At 39.2% G+C, this 17,066-nt stretch overlaps 1 protein-coding gene across 1 annotated transcript in view; it reads left to right on the top strand.

The window, feature by feature from the left end:
• Positions 1–17,066, top strand: part of FAM184A (family with sequence similarity 184 member A) — a 122,042-nt gene that overhangs the window by 645 nt on the left and 104,331 nt on the right. The gene's annotated exons all lie outside the window — the stretch shown is intronic.

The raw sequence follows: 17,066 nt of genomic DNA on the forward strand, positions 1-17,066 counted from the left end.
CGATGTAGGAGGATAAAACATACCTAGCGTGCCATTTTCAGGATTTAATGAGTCATTCCTTATACTGACAGAATGTCAAACAAGGCTTTTTAGATGAATCATGTGTCTGCATTTACTTAAGTGTTTCAGTCTATCAGAAGATAATTTTCAAAGGGCACATACGCCCGCAGATTTGGCCAATTGTAGTTTAGAATCGTCTTTGGATGGTGAGCTTTTTTTCTGCTTAAGGAAATGTTGATAACGAGAAACAGTTGGTATCTGTGAAGCAGGAGCAACTTAGATCAATTACATTGCTCTCTTCAGAGCTCAGGAGCAATCTTTCAATACCCATTACGTGAGAAGTGATTCGTGGTTTCTGAAAGCTAGTAGAAGTGATAGACCTTAGTTTAGAGTTTAAGTGGAGTTGGCTAACCACTTGTTAGGAGTGTTGGTATGTGAAGAGAGGCTGGCATTGTGGGGTTTGCTACTAGATAACCTCTGAAGTCCGACTCTTTCAACTCCAAGCAATTTTGCTTGTTGGTGTTCGATTTTTGTTTTATGTCAGCACCATCTCAGAGGTTGCTACGTGTCCAGTTTTTACTTTTTCTCTTTTGACTGAGGGTCCCCAAATTCAGAGAAGGGAAGGCCCAAGAAGGAACAGTAGTATACCATCAGAGCATTTACACATTTGGGAGCTAAAAGCCAGGCTTTCTGAGATCATGTTTGGTCTTTAGAATACTGATGTCCAGAATGAAGCACATGTATATTTATTTGTTCTGATTTTCTCTTATAGTGTGTCCAAAACATCCATTATTTTTGTTTTAGGTTGTAACCCTCTAGGGCCCTGCTGTAAGTCATAGAAACACTCAGTAAGCTGGTAGTGGAACTGTGTACAGTTTAACAAATGAAGTTTCTTTGCTCTCCAGCAAACTACTTTTCTTTTTACTTATACTTTTTCAATTTCCTGTTCTTTTATCAGAAAAAAAAAATCACAACTGTGAAATGTTGGAGCACCACTAGAAGTTGCAATCACTTTCTTTACACTACCCACCTCAAAGCTAACAAAGCAGGAGGCTGCCCTCTTGCTAGCGCTCTCATCACGGCTTGAGTGCTGTATCTAATCTTTCCTGAGTATTACTGCACTCTGATTTAGTGTTTATAGTTACGACCTCTAAACACTCACGCCACCCTCTCTGCTAAGTGCCTCAGATATTTAATCTCACACTAGAGTTTCTCAGCCTCGACACTGCTGACATTTTAGACTGAATAATTCCTTGTTGGGAGTGGGCAGGGCTGCCCTGTGCACTATAGGATGTTTAGCACCATCCCCGGTGCTACCTATCAGCTTCTACTTGTAGTCCCCACATGCACACATAGTAGTGACAATACACATGTCTCCAGGCCAATTTATGTTGCCAAATGTTCCCAGGGGAGGGGCGGGCAGGTGGAGAACCGCTGATTAACAGTGAAATATCCCACCCCCGTCTCTTAACCTCTGTTACTAAGACAATGCAGGAGAATGGAACAGTCTGATAATAGGGCTGTGTTTCAGCCAACACCTTTCAGTTTCTGAAACATAAAATAAGACCTGCTTGCTTTAGGTACCAACTTGGAAACTGTCAATTTTATAGTCACATATACTTCTGGTAAATACCGTAAGAATGATATCATGAGTAATATATTGACTGATAGAAATTTCACTGCTATCTGCTTTATAGAGTTTTCACTCATGAAGAATTTATTAATAAATTCACACCAGTAGAGGTTTGTTAATAGAACTATGTTTGGAACTTGGCAATAGCTTGTATTTCAAAATTAGACATTATAAAGGTAACCATTAAAATAAGATTTTATTTCTTTTGGAAATGAGTCAACAGAACTCAGCTCTTCAATGTTATTGTTAGCATGGCTTGGGAATCTGACACACTGTCTTGAGTTAAAGCTCCTGCTCTACCATTTTTTTTTTTTTTTTTTTTTTTTTTGCGGTACGCGGGCCTCTCACTGTTGTGGCCTCTCCCGCTGCGGAGCACAGGCTCCGGACGCGCAGGCTCAGCGGCCATGGCTCACGGGCCCAGCCGCTCCGCGGCATGTGGGATCTTCCCGGACTGGGGCACGAACCCGTGTCCCCTGCATTGGCAGGCGGACTCTCAACCACTGCGCCACCAGGGAAGCCCCGTGCTCTACCGTTTACTAGTAGTATGACCTTGGGCAAGTCATTAACCTCTGAGCCTCAATTTCCTAATCTTATTTTCTTTTAATAAATTTATTTATTTTTGGCTGCGTTGGGTCTTCATTGCTGTGCACACGCTTCCTCCAGTTGTAGCAAGCAGGGGCTACTACCTTCGTTGTGGTGCACGGGCTTCTCATTGCGGTGGCTTCTCTTGTTGTGGAGCACAGGCTCTAGGTGTGCGGGTTTCAGTAGTTGTGGCTCGTGGGCTCTAGAGCACAGGCTCAGTAGTTGTGGCTCACGGGCTTAGTTGTGCTGCGGCATGTGGGATCTTCCCGGACCGGGGCTGGAACCCGTGTCCCCTGCATCTGAAGGCGGATTCTTAACCACTGTGCCACCAGAAGAGCCCTCCTAATCTTTTAAAGAAAGATGATGATACTATAACTCTCTAAGATAGTAGGCTCTTAATTCAGGCTGTCACTGAAAAGACATATGCCAACAAAGTATTATATACTTTTTATTTTTTAATTATTTATTTATTTATTTATTTTTGTGGTACACGGACCTCTCACTGTTGTGGCCTCTCCCGTTGCGGAGCACAGGCTCCAGACACGCAGGCTCAGTGGCCATGGCTCACGGGCCCAGCCGCTCCGCGGCATGTGGGATCTTCCCGGACCGGGGCACGAACCCGTTTCCCCTGCATAGGCAGGCGGACTCTCAACCACTGCGCCACCAGGGAAGCCCAATATACTTTTTAAATGCTACTTTCTTTTTAAAATAAACCATCCTGCATTAATAACATATGTGATACTGTATTTCTTTGTGGGTTTTCTGCTAAAATCTTTAAAAATGTATATACTGATAGTAATTTTTCTTGTATTTGAATATCAGAGTTTAAAATTTTCACAGTTGCTCTCTGTTTTTATAGTACAGTATTAAAAATACAATATGCACTTTTCCGAGATTTGGCTGACAATGAAAGGAAAAGGATGAAAGTAATCTACATTATAACTTTACACATAGTGACATATTTTAAACTAACTAAAAAGCAGTCTCAGCTGCAGGCATATTTGTTCAGATTCTGTTTTCTAAGAACCTAACCTAGCAGCCATCGCATGGAAAGGGCACAGCTGTTCTTTAAGCATCTTTTATGTAAGGGGTGGTTTGCTAAGTGTTAGAGATGCAGCAGGGATCAAGACAGTCTTTGCCTTTTCAAGTGAGTCTGTTAGGGACTTCCCTGATGGCACAGTGGGTAAGACTCTGAGCTCCCAATACAGGGGCCGAGGTTCGATCCCTGGTCAGGGAACTAGATTCCACATGCATGCCACAACTAAGACCCGGTGCAACCAAATAAATAAATAAAGTGAGTCTGTCATATTTTGTTGCTCATATCAAATTTTAAGAATTACTATTAGATTCCTGAGTTATGTTATGGCAGATTTCTGGAATTGTTAATGACTGAGCCATCTCAAGATAGAGAAGCTGGATGGGTAGTTATGTTTTATAAGATCATATTTGTGTACTTCTCTGCTCTCCACTGTGTTGACTTTTTAGTGCATTCAATTGAGAAGCAGGACTTACGGGATGAAATTATAAAACAGCTTTATTTTTGTCATTCACTACTTCTTTCAGTTTACGCTGTGAGGTTGGCACATTCCCTGCCCGTGGATAAACTTGACTTTTCTGGTTGCTTTTAGATACTGCAAATTGTCCTTCAGTAACTAAGTCACAAAAGTCTCAATCTGATTATTAAAATGTCTATAGTACTAACAAATAGAAACCCCAAACCAAACCTGGGTTAAAGATGAAGCTTCTCCCCCATTCCCAGTTCCTAGTTCTGCCCATTGTAAAGGGGAAGCCAATGATCGGGGACTGTTTTTTTTTTCTTCTGACTGGGCTTTTCTACTGCTCCTTCTTTGTCTTGCCACTGCGAGGTTCTAACTTCTCCCAAGTTGGACGAGGAAGAAGGGAAGAGTGGAGAGAAGAGCGGCAACTAGCTCACTAACGCTCGATTAGTGCCTGGTGATCTAGCTTCGGTGCTGCTGTAGACTTGGCACATGTTTCAGGTCCTTTCTTTCACCTGTGGATCCTTCACCTCCCACTTCAATTGCCCACCTCACATTGCTTGACAGTGAGAATGCATCTGTATTCTGGCTGGTTTTTTATGTCTTCCTCAGCTTCTTGGATCTGGCAGGACCTCATGTTCATTTTGCTGAGGTCTGTTCAAGCTGCAGGTGACCCTCTTGGCTGGACCCAGATGACATCACCCCAGCTCTCACTGTCTCTCTCATTGGACCCACATTGGTCCATATGGAGCGCTCATTCTTTGTCCAGACAGACTCTGGAAGCGGTCCCAATGAAGCTGTCTCTCTTCCGCTCTCACATGCCTCTTCATCTAGCTTCTTATCCTTTGGAATTTCCAGGGGTGAATCAGGTGCCAGTTCAGTGTGTTCTTCAGAGTGCTGGAGACACATATCAAGCTCCTCAAGTGGTCCCATCAAAGCCTTCTCCTCTAGGCTTTAGGTGAGAGGCAGGCGTCCGTCTCCTCCGCCCCCGCTGGAAGGCAAGAGCACTTGTTCCTGTAGCTCTCCCCGAGGGTCTCTTCTCCAGAACCCCGCTCTGTGTTCTCCTTGAAGCTTCCCTCACTAGTGTTGAGGGTAGGAGGTAACACGTCTCAACACAGAGGACTGCCTCCTTTGGAAATTTTGAGAATATTCTGGCACCTGCTTTGGAATGTCAGTTGTCTTTGGTTCTCAGTAGAAACTTCCCTTTTAACATCCTGTTATGTTAGCTGCCCATCCAACACTTTTAGTTGTTGCACTTTTTTTTTTTTTTTTTGCAGTACGCGGGCCTCTCACTGTTGTGGCCTCTCCCGTTGCAGAACACAGGCTCCGGACGCGCAGGCTCAGCGGCCACGGCTCACGGGCCCAGCCGCTCCGCGGCACGTGGGATCCTCCCGGACCAGGGCATGAACCCGTGTCCCCTGCATCGGCAGGCAGACTCTCAACCACTGTGCCACCAGGGAAGCCCCAGTTGTTGCACTTTTGATATAGTTTAGTCCAGTTATCACTTACAGATGTAACTAGTATAAGGTTGGGTATAAGGTTGCAAAGAGCAGGAACAGTTGCTTTGTGTTCTCTATGCTTAGCATCAAACCATTCTTAAAAGTCTTCTTTTAATACCAAACTTATGTGTCTCCTCCCAAGAACTGCTCTGACGAACCTGGGCCTTTTTGGGTTTGCCTTACTCTGAATTACTGTAACATTTATTGTCTGTACTTCTTATTTGGTACTTAATAATACACATTTGCACACCATTTATTGTGTTTATAAATATACTCTGTTTCTCTAATTTGGCTGTAAGTTCCTCAGCTGTAGAGACTATATATTTCATGTAACCTTAATATGAATGTTTTGCACGTAGTGTTTTAAAAGCTTAATAAATATTTATTGAAGATAATGATATACCACGTAATTTTGTTATATAGTAGAGTAAGTCAGTAAATATTTTTGAGGAGTTGTATCTGCTACTCTTCTGGATTAATGCTAGATCATTTCAGCTGAGTTAAATTACTCTTAAATATTTAAATATTTGGCTTCCCCTTTAACTGCTTCAAAAAGCTATATATTATTTTATTATTTTTGATGCAAAAATAAAAACATAAAGCACTTTGTCTAAAATATAAATATTATTTATCATTTCAAAAGGAAGGTAGTTGATATGCCAGATTCTTAGCAGATATGCAAAAATAGTCTATTGATCATTTAATACTAACTCTGCTTTTACTATATTCAAAACCTGAATGTGTTTATGTAATACCAAAACCAGTGAAATTTTCAAACAATTCTGTTTTCTCTATGTTAACTTCAACTGATTTCTCACTAGTTGGTTTGTTTGAATTACCTAAATACTGTTTCATAATAATATTTAGTTTTGGTTATGACTTGGATTGTTTCAGCTTGGCATATGCCAAACGTAGCATCTTTTTTTCCCTCCTTTGTTACATTGCAGCTTTGACATTCTATTATGCAGCAGCTTAGGTGTAATCTTTTGGTCATAGCTGAGTGGTTTGAATTAATTTCCTGTGTTTTACTTATGGGCACAAAAGCATGATATGCTATTAATCAATTGTCTGAAAACTTATAAATCAACTGCCTTTAGAGTTAAAAGGTTTAGAGCTGGAAGAAACCATAGATTCTTACCAGCCTGACCCTCTCATTTTACAGGTATGGAAGTTGAGGGTGTAAAGTCATTTGAAGACTATATAGCTTGTCACTGGCAGATCTTGGATTCGAACCCAGGTCTCTGGAATGGTCTAGGAGAGGGGCAGCCATACTAGCAGGTCTCTTTTTGCTGTGTATGCCTTCCTTCTAACTAATATTACCCAGTCAGCTCCTAAGAGGCCACGGAGTTTTTTCCCCATGTTGGAACTATGTTTTGCTTACCATTTGAATCACAGACCTGATGAGAGTGAAACCCACCTGCCTCTTCCATACACTGCACAATTTCTGGATATGTGGGTTGTACAGTTTGTGACTGTGGCTTTGGTAGATTTGTAACAGCTTTTTTTTAATATTCTCAGATAAATGTCATAATATTTTCATGTTTTTATTAACAGCTTCAGTCGTTCCAGGCTTTAAAAATTCTTTAATTAGGTTGATTTAGATACTGTCATACTTGGTGTCAAAGTTACTACTATGTGGTTATTTTAATAATTTTTCTTTTGACTGCTTGCTTTCTTAATTGGATTGTTGCTTAAGTCCCATTTCTGAGGGCAATACGTTGGAAGTTTTCCAATTTTTCTCCCCCTGACCCCTCTGTGTCTTATTTGTTTATGAAAATCTTGTGCTGTCTTCTAATTGTCAACCTCTTAAAAAGTAGTATGAAGGATAAGGGTTCAGCAAAATTTGATTGAAACAATTTGTTTATTTTAATTAATAAGTAAATTTCTATGCGTTCTTAAAATTATGAGTATTTCTGAAATTTTCATATCTTAAATTTGAGATGAGAATGGAGTAACCTGGGTCTGTAAAGCCAGTTAACTTCCAAATGACAATAGGAGGTAATGGGGGTGGGGTGAGGAGTGGTAAAGTACTGTTATTCTGCCCTTTCAATTTATGTTATGAGATTAAAAACCTCTTTTATCTGTGAGCAAATAAACTTGAATATTATGCCATTAAGATGGGATTGATGTGAATAATAGAAATTCTTTTTTTTTTTTTTGCGGTACGCAGGCCTCTCACTGTTGTGGCCTCTCCCGTTGAGGAGCACAGGCTCTGGACGCGCAGGCTCAGCGGCCATGGCTCACGGGCCCAGCCGCTCCGCGGCATGTGGGATCTTCCCAGACCGGGGCACGAACCCGTGTCCCCTGCATCAGCAGGCAGACTCCCAACCACTGAGCCACCAGGGAAGCCCAATAATAGAAATTCTTAATTCCATATTTGTTTTTTCATCGGAGAAAGTTTTTATCCTTCAGGTTACTTTTGAGTGAAAACAACAGTGAGTCTACTGGAATTGGTGTCCCCCAGCCATTTTGGGAGACAAACACCTGAGGAGAGATGGGAGAAAATTGCTAACTGAATTCAGGGTTTTTTTTTTTTAAATAAAAACTGTTTTATAAATATGTGGGGAAAATACTACTTTCAGGTGTGCTCTGAGCCATAAAGGTTTTTTTTTTTTTACTTTAACTCCATAACTTAACGGTCCTTTAAAATATTTTGGAAAATAGTCTCAGACTGTCAGTCAATTAATATATAGAAATGAATTTTGGAAACACCAATCTTTGCAGGTTGAGGATCACCAGTTATAGTCAGTTAAGTTTGGTATACTTAACATTTGAGACCAGAGCAAATATTTTAGAAAATAAACCTTTTATTTTTAGCTTTCTGTTAAACTACAGCAGTGAGTACTGTCATTTGTAGGCCTCAAATGTATTTCATTAATGATTACATCTTTCTCTCCTACCAAAACTTTAACAAGAATGTATAAAAAGTAGTGAAGTTGAATATGTGAAAAATTTTTGTCCTATATCTTTTATTACTGTCATTTTGAGATATAAAGGGAGGCTGAGACTACCAAAGGACCTATAGTAGATGGAAAAACAAGACTTAGTGATTAACCATAATACTTGGGATTTGGATAATAGACTCAGCTATGCGGTAACACCTTATTTATTATAAGGGAGATAGTATTTTAATGACTTTTAAAAATTACTAATCTGTATTTCTTTATATGTACATCTCTGTTTTGAGGTTTAAGAAGGTTTGAAAATAAAATGTTGGTTCATAAAGTACATTACTAATATTTAAATTATCAATAAAATTGCTAATTTTAGTAAAATATAAAGATAAATCCCTATTCAAAATTGTTGGAGAATGAATTATTTTAGTTAACTAGAAGTTAACCATAGGGATTAATGATTTTCTACCTTCCAAAATAATATACTTACATTCAAGTCATACCATTCATAAATTATGTAGAGTCCTTTATCACTTCCAGATCCTTGTTGATAATCAGTATGTTTACAGGTTAGGCCAGACCTATACCAGGCCTTTGCCAAATGCTGAAACTTTATTTGTGAATAAATTGTCACTTTCTTTCTTTCTTTTTTTTTTTTTTTTTTTTTTGGTACCCGGGCCTCTCACTGTTGTGGCCTCTCCCGTTGTGGAGCACAGGCTCCGGACGCGCAGGCCCAGCGGCCGTGGCTCGGGCCCAGCCACTCCCGGCATGTGGGATCTTCCCGGACCGGGGCACAAACCCGTGTCCCCTGCATCGGCAGGCAGACTCTCAACCACTGCGCCACCAGGGAAGCCCTACTTTCATTTTTTATTTGCCATGTCTCTCTTCCTTATAAAATGAAGTGTGGAGTTTGGATAGTTACGTACTCTAGATATTGGGCTTTCTGGTTGGAAAGATTTTGTTTATTCTGCTAAATGTGTGTCTGAGTGTTCACAGGTATTTGCATTTTTCATCCTGTTTCTCCTTAAGCACAGTCTTAACAGAATCTCATTTCTTTCAGAAAACATTTCATAACCAAAACACTAAATAGTATTCTATTCATTTTTTTTCTTTTTAAAATTTTTATTGGAGTGTAGTTGATTTACAATGTTGTGTTAGTTTCAGGTGTGGTGTACAGCAAAGTGAATCTGTTATACATATATATATATCTCCACTCTTTTTTAGATTCTTTTCCTTTATAGGCCATTACAGAGTATCAAGTAGAGTTCCCTGTGCTATTCAGTAGGTTCTTATTAGTTAATCAGTTTTATATATAGTACTATGTATATGTCAATCCCAGTCTCCCAATTTATCCCTCCTCCCCCCTTTGCCCCCTGTCTATTCTTAGATCTTTTGCCTAGTGAAGCACTATGTAAACAGTGTACAAGTAATTTTGAGAGGAAGTTGTGTATTCGTGTGTGTTTAATATAATGGTCTACTCAGAGCAACAAGAGAAGATATACTTAAATATGACTAAAATAGAGCATGTAGATCTAAAAGGTTGGTAAACTTTTGTTGATTGTCTAGTCCTTGAAAGATACTGTGCTGGGCACTATTAATACTATCAATTTATAGTACCATTTTTAGCCTATATATTTTTCTCAATTTTTTCTATAGACTTTTTTTTTAACAGCAGGTTCTTATTAGTCATCAGCTTTATACACATCAGTGTATACATGTCAATCCCAATCGCCCAATTCATCGCACCACCATCCCCACCCCACCACGGCTTTCCCCCCTTGCTGTCCATACGTATTTTCTCTACTTCTGTGACTCAGTTTCTGCTCTGCAAACCAGTTCATCTGTACCATTTTTCTAGGTTCCACATATATGAGTTAATATACAATATTTGGTTTTCTCTTTCTGAGTTACGTCACTCTGTATGACAGTCTCTAGATCCATCCACGTCTCAGCAAATGACCCAATTTCGTTCCTTTTTATGGTGGAGTAATATTCCATTGTATATATGTACCGCATCTTCTTTATCCATTCGTCTGTCGATGAGCATTTAGGTTGCTTCCATGACCTGACTGTTGTAAATAGTGCTGCAGTGAACATCGGGGTGCATGTGTCTTGTTGAATTATGGTTTTCTCTGGGTATATGCCCAGTAGTGGGATTGCTGGATCATATGGTAATTCTATTTTTAGTTTTTAAGGAACCTCCATACTGTTCTGCATAGTGGCTGTATCAATTTACATTCCCACCAACAGTGCAAGAGGGTTCCCTTTTCTCCACACCCTCTCCAGCATTTGTTGTTTGTAGATTTTCTGATGATGCCCATTCTAACTGGTGTGAGGTGTGATAACTCATTGTAGTTTTGATTTGCGTTTGTCTAATAATTAGTGATGTTGAGCAGCTTTTCATGTGCTTCTTGGCCATCTGTATGTCTTCTTTGGAGAAATGTCTGTTTAGGTCTTCTGCCCATTTTTGGATTGGGTTGTTTGGTTTTTTAATATTGAGCTGCATGAGTTGTTTATATATTTTGGAGATTAATCCTTTGTCTATTCGTTTGCAAATATTTCCTCTCATTCTGAGGGTTATCTTTTTGTCTTGTTTATGGTGTCCTTTGAATAATAGTGGAGAGAGTGGACATCCTCGTCTTGTTCCTGATCTTAGAGGAAATGCTTTCAGTTTTTCACCATTGAGAATGATGTTTGCTGTGGGTTCGTCATATATGGCCTTTATTATGTTGAGGTAGGTTCCCTCTATGCCCACTTTCTGGAGAGTTTTTATCATAAATCGGTGTTGAATTTTCTCAAAAGCTTTTTCTGCATCGATTGAGATGATCGTGAGGCTTTTATTCTTCAGTTTGTTAATATGATGTATCACATTGATTTGCATATATTGAGGAATCCTTGCATCCCTGGGAGAAATCCCACTTGATCATGTTGTATGATCCTTTTAATGTGTTATTGGATTCTGTTTGCTAGTATTTTGTTGAGGATTTTTGCATTTATATTCATCAGTGATATTGGTCTGTAATTTTCTTTTTTTGTAGTGTCTTTGTCTGGTATTGGTATGAGGGTGATGGTGGCCTCATAGAATGAGTTTGGGAGTGTTCCTTACTCTGCAGTTTTTTGGAAGAGTTTGAGAAGGATGGTTGTTAGCTCTTGTCTATATGTTTGACAGAATTCACCTGTGAAGCCATCTGGTCCTGGACTTCTGTTTGTTGGAAGATTTTTGTTTTGTTTTGTTTTGTTTTTGTTTTTTTTGTGGTATGCAGGCCTCTCACTGTTGTGGCCTCTCCCATTGTGGAGCACAGGCTCTGGACGCGCAGGCTCAGCGGCCATGGCTCACGGCCCTAGCCGCTCTGCTGCATGTGGGATCTTCCCAGACCGGGGCACGAACCCGTGTCCCCTGCATCGGCAGGCAGACTCTCAACCACTGCGCCACCAGGCAGACTCTACCACTGCGCCACCAGGGAAGCCCTGTTGGAAGATTTTTAATCACAGTTTCAATTTCATTACTTGTGATAGGTCTGTCCATATTTTCTATTTCTTCCTGGTTCAGTCTTGGAAAGTTATACCTTTCTAAGAATTTGTTCATTTATTCCAGGTTGTCCATTTTATTGGCATAGAGTTGCTTGTAGTAGTCTCTTAGGATGCTCTGTATTTCTGCAGTGTCTGTTGTAACTTCTCCTTTTTCATTTCTAATTTATTGATTTGAGTCCTCTCCCTCTTCTGCTTGATGAGTCTGGCTAATGGTTTATCAATTTTGTTTATCTTCTCAAAGAACCAGCTTTTAGTTTTATTGATCTTTGCTATTGTTTTCTTTGTTTCTATTTCATTTATTTCTGCTCTGATCTTTATGATTTCTTTCCTTCTGCTAACTTTGGGTTTTGTTTGTTCTTCTTTCTCTAGTTCCTGTAGGTGTAAGTTTAGATTATTTGAGATTTTTCTTGTTTCTTGAGGTAGGCTTGTAGAGCTATAAACTTCCCTCTTAAAACTGCTTTTGCTGCATCCCATAGGTTTTGGATTGTCGTGTTTTCATTGTCATTTGTTTCTAGATATTTTTTGATTTCCTCTTTGATTTCTTCAGTGATCTCTTGGTTATTTAGTAACGTATTGTTTAGCCTCCATGTGTTTATGTTTTTTACATTTTTTCCCCTGTAATTCATTACTGATTTCATAGTTTTGTGGTCAGAAAAGATGCTTGATATGATTTCAGTTTTCTTAAATTTACTGAGGCTTGATTTGTGAACCAAGATGTGATCTATCCCGGAGAATGTTCCATGCACACTTGAGAAGAAAGTGTAATCTGCTGTTTTTTGGATGGAATGTCCTATAAATATCAATTAAATCTATCTAGTCTATTGTGGCATTTAAAGCTTGTGTTTTCTTATTAATTTTCTGTTTGGATGGTCTGTCCATTGGTGTAAGTGAGGTGTTAAAGTCCCCCACTTTATTGTGTTACTGTCGATTTCCTCTTTTATAGCAGTTAGCCTCTTTTATAGCTGTTAGCCTCTTTTATAGCTGTTGCCTTATGTATTGAGGTGCTTCTTTGTTGGGTGCATATATATTTATAATTGTTATGTCTTTTTCTTGGATTGATGCCTTGATCATTATGTAGTGTCCTTCCTTGTCTCTTGTAACATTCTTTATTTTACAGTCTATTTTATCTGATATGAGTATTGCTACTCCAGCTTTCTTTTGATTTCCATTTGCATGGAATATCTTTTTCCATCCCCTCACTTTTAGTCTGTTTGTGTCCCTAGGTCTGAAGTGGGTCTCTTGTAGACAGCATATAGATGGGTCTTGTTTTAGTATCCATTCATAAAGCCTGTGTCTTTTGGTTGGAGCATTTAATCCATTCACATTTAAGGTAATCGTCGATATGTATGTTCCTATGACCATTTTCTTAATTGTTTTGGGTTTGTTTTTGTAGGTCCTTTTCTTCTTTCGTGTTTCCTCCCACTTAGAGAAGTTCCTTTAGCATTTGTTGTAGAGCTGGTTTGGTGGTGCTGAATTCTCTTAGCTTTTGCTTGTCTATAAAGCTTTTGATGTCTCCATCGAATCTGAATGAGATGGTTGCAGGGTAGAGTAATCTTGGTTGTAGGTTCTTCCCTTTCATCCCTTTAAGTATATCATGCCACTCCCTTCTGGCTTGTAGAGTTTCTGCTGAGAAATCAGCTGTTAACCTTATGGGAATTCCCTTGTATGTTTTTTGTCATTTTTCCCTTGTTGCTTTTAATAATTTTTCTGTGTCTTTAATTTTTGTCAATTTGATTACTATATGTCTAGGCGTGTTTCTCCTTGGATTTATCCTACCTAGGACTCTCTGTGCTTACTGGACTTGGGTGGCTATTTCCTTTCCCATGTTAGGGAAGTTTTCAACTGTAACCTCTTCAAATATTGTTTTTGGTCCTTTCTCTCTCTCTTTTCCTCTGGGACCCCTATAATGCGAATGTAGGTGCATTTAATGTTGTCCTAGAGGTCTCTTAGGCTGTCTTCATTTCTTTTCATTCTTTTTTCTTTATTCTTTTCTGCAGCAGTGAATTCCACCATTCTTTCTTCAGGTCACTTGTCGGTTCTTCTGCCTTGGTTATTCTGCTATTGATTCCTTCTAGTGTAGTTTTCATTTCAGTTATTGTATTGTTCATCTCTGTTTGTTTGTTCTTTAATTCTTCTAGGTGTTTGTTAAACATTTCTTGCATCTTCTCAATCTTTGCCTCCATTCTTTTTCTGAGATCCTGGATCATCTTCACTATCATTATTCTGAATTCTCTTTCTGGAAGGTTGCCTATCGCCACTTCTTTAGTTGTTTTGGGGGGTTTTATCTTGTTCCTTCATCTGGTACATAGCCCTCTGCCTTTTCATGTTGTCTTTCTCTGAATGTGGGTTTTTTTCCCACAGGCTGCAGGATTGTAGTTCTTCTTGCTTCTGCTGTCTGCCCTCTGGTGGATGAGGCTATCTAACTTCTATAGACTTTTGAGAAAATGTGACCAGAATAAAGTAGGTGAACATTTTAATCAAGAGATTAGTTTAATATGACAAATTTTAAATGTTTAATTATTGGCAGCTTTTTCTGTTTGGTTTGTTTGTTTTGGGTAGAATATATACATATAATTTTCTTAGAGAAAGAAACTATGCTAGTACCTTTCAACTTCTTCTTTAACAAGGCTTTTAAGAATAATTTAAAGAATAAGGTTGACACATTCGCTGGTTACAAACCTCTGTAATGACCAGGGGTAAAGGGGATGAGGGAAATTTCGTCTTCTTGAGTCCCAGGAGTTAATGGGTATGTTTTGGGTTTTGGTGTCTCGGTTGTGGGCCAGAGAGTGACGTTCCCAGAGTCACTGGCCCACTAAGGCAGCAGTGCCTGCCATACAGGTCAGAGGTGTGGTTCAGTGGGTTAGACAGACCCCAGTCTGAATTTCTGTTTCACCACTTACTAGGCTGTGACCTTTAGTAAGTGTTTTAACTTCTCAGAGCCTCAGCCTCCTCATCTGTAAAATAAGAATAACAAAGCCTATTTCATAGAATCACTGTAAAGATGAAACAAGGTAATTTGTGTAGGAGAGGAGGTCAATAAATGTCAATTTGTACCCACTCTCCAGGCCTCTCCCACTTGGTTCAGCCTCTGCTGACATTGTCTCTAACGTATTTGTTTTTGTATATATTTTCTCCTCTCATGGGGATATATTCTACATTATTAGGGACCACAGCTATCAAAAGTAAAGGTTGAACGGATAATAAAATACATTTGATTCTCATTATTTGAGGTAGTTATATTCTATGAAGTTATATAGGGGAGATACGTGGTTATGGTCCTAACACACTCTGGTCACATTTTCATCAAGCCATCAATACATAACCTTGTTTTAGGTGTATTTCTGTTTAATGACACTTTATTTAATACATTTTGTTGATTCATTAACAGAGTACTCACAGCAAACAGCACTATAATTCATGCCTGAATAAAGCTTGTCTAACATATTGTGTTAGATTTTGAGGTTACATGTAAATTTTAGCAAGTAGCTGAATTTGGAAATATGAATCCATGAATAACGAGGATCTAGTGTATCTAAAAATGGATGAAGAACTTTGCATCTGCTGTTTACTTAGTCCTGCTCTGGTTTGTCAGATGTTGTCATGGGCCTGTATGACTGTGACTCTTATTACACCCTAAACACCCTCATGTGAGTGTGAGTTTGACTTAATATTTCCCTAAATACCCTTAGATGAGAGGGCTGGAAGGGATGGTGGGGATGGGAATACTCATCTTTTGTGTGAGTTGCCAATCACCTAGCAGCCACCCTGCAATCATAAGCATGGGATAAAATTACAATCAGATTCTCTCCTTGTATGTAAATTGTAATCTACATAATCTGAACTTGGATCTACCATATTGCCCTAGGTCAGAAAAAGGAAATGTATAAATTATTTCATGGCATGGAATGAACCCTTTAAAAATGTTGACTTATTTTAAGTAAAACAAAGTCTTATTTTTTATAGTCATCATTTGCTTAAAATGTTTGCAGTAACAGTTACTTTCTTTCCAGCACAAACTGTCAGTGTGGGAGTTGGTTTTGTTAAAAGCCTTTGTCTAGGCACCTAAAGATAACTAGAAATCTTTTACTCACTGAGACTAAAGCACAATTGGTTGGATGTTTCTGGGTTGACTTCATGCAACATACAGAAAACTCTTAAAAACTATTTATTCAAATATAGAATGTCTTTGGCAGATAATTAGTCTTACTGGTTTCTATTCTGACATATATCTTCCATAAATGACCTAGAAGAATGTGCACTTTCAATGTTGTTAATTGTAAGGTATGTTCAGATCGGTACAGGATTTCTTGTCCCAATCTCCTGGTGATAATCAGAAAATATTGGTGAAAAAGGAGCCCAGATAAAACTACTCTGTGGTCATGAAGGGATTAGCAAAGTTAACTGCTGTAGAAAAAAATAAGAATTTGATCTGAAGCCAAGCCTGTCGCTTTAATATTGCTCTTTAGGACTCTACATATTTTTAACCTTCAATCCTGCGTCACGCTTGCTATTTGTTTTCTCTGTTTGTGTTTCTGGATTGTGGAACATCACTAGAGCATATTCTGGGACTGGACCACGGCAGAATACTGCCACCCTCCCCCCACCTCCAAGACGTCCCCGTCCTAATCCCTGGGACCTGTGAATATGTTACATTACATTTATGGGTGTCACTAAATTGAGGATCTTGAAATGGAGATTATCCTTGGTTATTTGGATGGGGCAGTATAATCACAAGGATTCTTCTGAGCAAAAGAGGGAGGCCGGAGAGTCAGTGTGAGAGTGATGGGGTGTAAGAAAGACTTGACAGCCATTGCTGGCACTGAAGATGGAAGGGGACCACGAGCCCAGGAATGCGTGACCTCTGGAAGCTGGAAACAGCAGGGAAACAGATACTCCCCAAGAGCCTCTTTTCAAACTTCTGACCTTCATAGTTATAAGATTAATAAATTTGTGTTGCTCGAAGTCACTAGCTTTGTTATAAATTGTTACAGTAGCAACAGGGAACCAGAGCAATGGACTTACATTGCTCTACAACATCATGTAACCCAGTGTTATCTAATCAACATCACGTAACTCAGTATGGCTGCGCTGTGTCATGTGGCTGTCTCTGAATTGTCCACAGTTGTATCCTCTCCTCTTTCTGTATACACATTGAGTAGGTAAGCTATTTTCTATTTTACTAAAACTATGAAGACTATCAAGCCTAAGTTACTTGTGTACAAAGACTACAGAGTCATCTAATCCTTGAGAGAACTTTCTCCTGGTCCTGCCACCTTAACTCTTGTGTATGTGCTGTTGCTCTGTGTCTGAAATAGATCACACTTGACAGGGACAGATGAGAATCAAGGAAACTAATTGGGAGTCTGTTGTAATACAGTATTGGTGAGAATTGTGAGGGCCTGAATTAGGACTATGGTGAGAGAGGGAAAGA

Source organism: Lipotes vexillifer, unplaced genomic scaffold (genome assembly GCF_000442215.2).
Source record: "Lipotes vexillifer unplaced genomic scaffold, Lipotes_vexillifer_v1.1 scaffold58, whole genome shotgun sequence".
NCBI classification, from domain to species: Eukaryota; Metazoa; Chordata; class Mammalia; order Artiodactyla; family Lipotidae; genus Lipotes; species Lipotes vexillifer.